This window comes from Protomyctophum bolini (assembly GCF_963924005.1).
Source record: "Protomyctophum bolini genome assembly, chromosome: 22".
In the NCBI taxonomy this organism is placed as follows: domain Eukaryota; kingdom Metazoa; phylum Chordata; class Actinopteri; order Myctophiformes; family Myctophidae; genus Protomyctophum; species Protomyctophum bolini.
In genome coordinates, this window is record NC_137883.1 from 307,444 (window position 1) to 313,482 (window position 6,039).

The 6,039-nt window shown below is 39.5% G+C and overlaps 1 long non-coding RNA gene across 1 annotated transcript; it reads left to right on the forward strand.

Moving 5' to 3' along the window:
- The first annotated feature begins 458 nt into the window (after nt 1–458).
- On the forward strand, nt 459–3,182 carry LOC308309483. The gene is made up of 4 exons (XR_013963411.1): nt 459–1,029; nt 1,289–1,339; nt 1,526–1,582; nt 2,082–3,182. It is a non-coding gene; the product is annotated as an uncharacterized lncRNA (long non-coding RNA).
- The last annotated feature ends 2,857 nt before the right edge of the window (nt 3,183–6,039 follow it).

The window sequence follows — 6,039 nt, forward strand, 5'->3', positions numbered from 1 at the left end:
TCGTCTCTTTTTGTGCAGTGTGTTTCACTGCCTTCACTGTGAGCTCAAAGTTCTTTGGAAGGATGTACTCTTTGATACTCTTCAGTGGTGTGATGTCACTTCCATGAACAACAAGTCTCCCCAGCTCCCTCAACTTTTGCCGGATGTAGTCATATTTTGCGGGGTCGGATCCGTGCTTCTTGTAGAGGGACTTAGCCAACTCGAGAATACACCAGTCTTTTTTGGCTGCATCTGCGATTTGATCCTGTTTCATTCTACTCAAGACATCCCAGACATCAGTGGACACCCCATCGGGGATGGGTTCAGCAAACGCACACAACATTTGAACTCTCTTTTTTCCAGGTTGTCGCTTTACGTCTGGTTTGATAAATTTGCAGTTCTTCATGTGTCTCCAAAGTGCAGATCTGGTCATCAACCCTTGGCAGTAGACACAATGCATGTACTCTTGGGCAGTCAAATCTTGTTTTGGCTGCTTGCTTGCGACCAGTGTCCCTGTGCCTGTTTTTAAGACTTCGATATTGTGTGCGAAGTTGCCTCTGTTTCGGAGTAGATCTATATGTAGTCGCCTTTCTTTTGAATTCTTCGGAAAGCTGAATGCCTTTACAACCTCAAACTCCTTGCGGTGAACAGTCTCCAAATGCCTTGACAATTTCAACATTGGCATCTCACAAAAGACACAGAAGTGACGTTTACTGTATTTCCGAGATCCATCGGCTTTTTTTCCGACAGCAGGAATAATCACAGAGGCTTTAAGGACAGCGTTTTGGGTGTTACTACACGCAAGCGTTTTGGGTGTTACTACCACTTCCCTGTCTCTCGAAAGTTGGACAGGTCTCTCTATGGTGTCACACTCTGTGGCCACATCCTCAAACCAATCACTATCACCGTCACATTAACTTTTATCGGCAGAGGGGGAGTACGTTCTGTCATCCAAATCCGAAAATGAAGAGGCCTATGCTGAGGAGGACGCGCTTGAGGGGGACGCCGCTCTTGAGGCCAGTCAGGACACATTTGAGGAGATTACGGAAGGTATGTGCTTTAATCATTACATCTCCACATCTTGTTGCATCTTTACAGCACCCCAACTCTATCTGCCTATCCTAAACTGTTTAAACTATAAACTGTTCCTGCCAGTTGTCTGGTTCTCACAGTCATTAGCTTGGAGGCAGCCAAACCTTTAACAACTGTCGCCATTTGTAATTGACACACAGATATTACAGGGAGAGACAGCAGACACGATCATCTCTAGCACATCTATTTACATAATATTTGACTTGTCATTCTATAGTTGCTGACCTGAGTGGATCCGCGCAAGATGGGGAGACGGAGCCAACAGGAGGTAAGGATATTGGACAGGGTTTTACTTTTATTTTCCCTCAGCCAGGTCCTAGCGTACAAGTGGCTTTGTCGGTCAGTCTGTGGCATGTGTCATTTTGCACCAGAGTACCTTAGGAGAATCAACGCCTGTAGCTTTACCTAGCCTACCTGTGGCACTTAACAGAATGTTCTACTTGTCATTCTACAGTTGCTAAACGGAGTGGGTCGGCACCAGCAGGAGCCGGACAGAAGGAGCCAAAAAGAGGTAAGGATATTTTGAGTGGTGCAACAGCTTTGTGTCCCTGGGTCCCTGGCTGGGTCTGTCTGTCAAAGTACAAAATAGCGTTTGGTTGGGGGTTTTTTTGTGATTAACTGGCGGGGGCTCGTTATCCCTGTTCAACATTACTTTGTTTCTTAAAGGCTAACATTTTGTCAGTTTGTTTAATGTTATATCCTGGAGGTTCTTTTCGTGCTCGTGTTAAACTATCCACTTTACAGCTGTCATATTTATCAATTTGAGAGGTACAACAGGTGCGTGTCCTCTGGTAGCTTCCTTAGCACTGGGTGCTCAGTTTTCCTACTGTACTAATTTTGGCAGCTATTAATCGGAACATGGTGATTAATTACAAAATCAGTTGTTAAACACAGTAACATGACTAAAATGGCCAAATCCGGATCTATAGTCAGTGGTAGAAATAATTGTAGCTTTTAGGCTAAAACGATTACCTTATAATACACTAATCTGTTATTCATTTCTCTTTTAGCTCGGAAATGGGAACCAGAAGAGAAAGAAGCCGTGGAGAGGCACTTTAACAGTGTGAATGCAGCCGTAAAGTTTTCTACATCTTCTTCTTTAGGGATGTAATTTTGTTATGGACATAAAATTTTATAGCTTTCCAATCTCTCTTTGTAAGGGCTGGCTCTGATTCCAGACACCTGTCACAGTCACGTTTGCCTGGGACATTACAAGTCTGTATAGATTCCTTAACACTAGAAGGTCTGAGAGGTAATTTTGACCGTTTTTTAAATTATTTTTAAGTTGATTATCTTTGCCCATGAAGCTTTCAGAAGAGCATCATCATCCATCACCATTCTATCATCTCAGAAAATCTTGACATCTGAAAAAAAATCTAAATGTGAATTTAAGCACATGCAACTTTAGCTGATTTTATTTCAGACCTTCTAGTGTTAAAAAACATGATACCTGTGCTTGACCTCGTGAGGAGAGGAGAAGCCACTGACGGAGAGGTTGGGAGGAACACTACTGTGCTGTAACAGGTTGTCAGTTGTCTCGTATCATGTCAATATCATGGTCAGTATAATGTCAGTATCATTGACATTCATTGTATATATCATGTCTAGTAACATGTCAGTATCTTGTCAGCAGAATCATGTCAGTAGTATCTTGTCTAGTATCTTCTCAGTATCATGTCTAGTAGTATCTTCTCAGTATCTAGCTCCATTAAATTGGAACCCCTATATCTATGCTGCTACGCTTTAGCCTCAGTTTAATTGTTGCCTATGTGCCTGCGTTAAGTTTATGTCGCAGTCCGCTCCTCGGACTGTGAACTTTGACTGTCCTTATTTGATATTGGACTTCTGGATGTATTTCTGTCATTTCACTGATTTCAGTATGTTTTGTATGTATTTGCTCATGTGTTCCTGACTGTTGGTTTGTTTCTTTTTGTAGTATTTGTGCCTAGTGTTCCTGCCTTGTAATTTGTCAGTGTTTCCACCTGTGTCATTTTAGTCCCCCAGCCTATCCTAATGTTTATTGTATTTTGGTTCCACCTGTGACCTGTTATCCTGTGTGTATTTAAGTCCTGTGTTTGCATATTGTTCTTGTTGTTTCGTAGTTCCCTGTGGTGTGAGTTCCTGTATGGTTTCTGTGTTTTGTCATGCCTTCTTTGCCCTGTTTATGGAAGAACCTCAGTTTGATTAATAAATCCTTCTAAGTTTATTGCTCTGCCTACTGTCGCCTGCATTTGGGTCCTCATCCGCAATCTTTTTGACAAAGCTGCATCTTTCCTCAATGATTTAAGTAGATTTGAAATGTGTTTAAAGGTAGCAGATCTGTTTACATACGCAGTGCTAGTGGTCCATAGGGTGGTTGTAATCCATTCTCTAGCCTTCTATCACAACAGTACACACATCTTGGTGCTGTGTTCCCACATTGTTGTATTTCTTCCAGTAGGCATGCTCCAAGTGTAGCTGTTGTCTCACAACCTCAGCCTAATACCTTAAAATGTAACTATCTCCCTTGAATCACAGGGAAATCCATTTGGATTTGAGACCCAGGTTTGAATCCTTGAGTACAGGCCAGATCAATGACAGGTTATAGTGGGCTGGAAGCCAATCTTAGCCAATGAGGATGGAATATGACAAATCTGAAAGACCCGTTTTGTTTAGTGAATATAACCTGGATGGGCGGACAGGGTGCAAAACAGTCTCGGTCATGCATTCCGGCCTGGTGGAGACTATAAGGGAATACAATTTAGTACCATGTATTTACTATTTACCCAGCCACTTCATATTCAGAATAAGAATCAGAATAAGTGTCAAGTGTCAAAGGCACGTAAGTAAGTACCAATCACTTATTACCTTAGTAATTACATAAAGATGCCATTGAGCATTCAATCAGCTGCTCACATCACACGTGTGTATGACAGCCAGAGGACTAAAATAGCAAAAGCGAAGCATCGAGTATAATAACTTCCCATCTAGAGTTTGAATGGACAGGGAGACATCGAAGAGGAAGTATGAGTGGGGATGAATAAACAGCGAAATACAAATGACAAAATACAAAAAAGTATTTCAAATACATGTATTTCAAATACTGCCCATGTCTGTGCACAGGCCATGTTTGTCAAAAGGCAGCCTGTGTGTGTGTGTGTGTGTGTGTGTGTGTGTTCCCAGAGGAATCACTCATGTTCGTTCCATTCTCTACTACCATCCTTCCATTTTCTACTCCCTACCGAGCGCACACACACACACACACACACACACACACACACACACACACACACAGAGAGCACGGAGGTTGGCCCTAAATTCTCTTGGTTGCATAGGCCAATTAGTGCTCGTATACCCCTGCTGGGATCGCTCCGCTCCTCTGATTTAGCTACAGTGAATGAATGAATGAAAAGCTTTATTCTGAACATAACAAGTCAAAGAATTAAAAAATAAGTGCAATGTAGAAAACAAAAATAATATTCCCAGAGTATAAACAACAAGAAAGAAAAATAAACAAGCCACACTGGCCGCAAGTATAATTATTATATCCTCTTCTTTTTTTTGTTTAAAAAAAAAAAAAGTTAACTTTTGTATGTTTAGAAGGGAGTCGGTTGAAGTAACTTTTATAAACCTTCCCCTTTATAGCTTAAAGGGTAAGACCACTTTTTTTGAGGTTTGGGTTGTGTAGTTACTTTGCCATGATGCAACTCCAAATGTGGACAAGGAATAAAAAATTACTGCTCCAGTGATTAGAAATTGATTGAAACATTGTAGCTAAAACAGCTCTCAAAGTCACTCTTTCAGTACGTAAACAAACACAAACTAAGTTGATTCAGACAATAGAGCATCACCAAAACTCATGTGGTTTTATTTTTTCATAAAAATGTTAGATTCCTGTTGATTTGTCCATTTTATTGTGAAGAAAACCCGGACTGGATCCGGATCCAGATCTTCAAATAGTAAAATCAACAGGAATCTAACATTTTTATGAAAAAATAAAACCACATGAGTTTTGGTGATGCTCTATATTGTCTGAATCAACTTAGTTTGCGTTTGTTTACGTACTAAAAGAGTGCCTTTGAGAACTGTTTTAGCTACAATGTAAGTCAATGAGGAGCATATTTTGAATTATCAATTTCTAATCACTGGAGCAGTTATTTTTTTTATTTCTTGTCCACATTTGGAGTTGCATCATGGCAAAGTAACTACACAACCCAAACCTCAAAAAAAGTGGTCTTACCCTTTAATTTCAGCGTCATCGCTTGACGTCATCTCATAACTACCAACATGGTATAAACTAAAACATTCACAACAGAGAAACCAAGTACATTAAATAATGTAAGTCATTGTATAATATGCTCTATAATGTATTCTATTCTATATATCATATTATGATCAATAAAAAGTATTAATATATTTCATATAATACATACATATGGTATATTATATATATATATATATATATATATATATATATATATATATATAAACAATCAATTAAGTACAATTATCTAAATGATAAGTCTGTGTCTTGTAACTCTTCCTCTCTGTACCTCTTAATAATGTATTCTTTATATATATTTTTGAACTGGTTCACACTTGGGCATTGCTTGAGTTCCACATGCAAACTGTTCCATAGTTTTACTCAACAGATTGAAATACACAATGATGTTAGTGTTGTCCGAGTTCCACATGCAAAGTGTTCCATAGTTTTACTCAACAGATTGAAATACACAATGATGTTAGTGTTGTCCGAGTTCCACATGCAAACTGTTCCATAGTTTTACTCCACAGATTGAAATACAAAATGATGTTAGTGTTGTCCGAGTTCCACATGCAAAGTGTTCCATAGTTTTACTCCACAGATTGAAATACACAATGATGTTAGTGTTGTCCGAGTTCCACATGCAAACTGTTCCATAGTTTTACTCCACAGATTGAAATACACAATGATGTTAGTGTTGTCCGAGTTCCACATGCAAAGTGTTC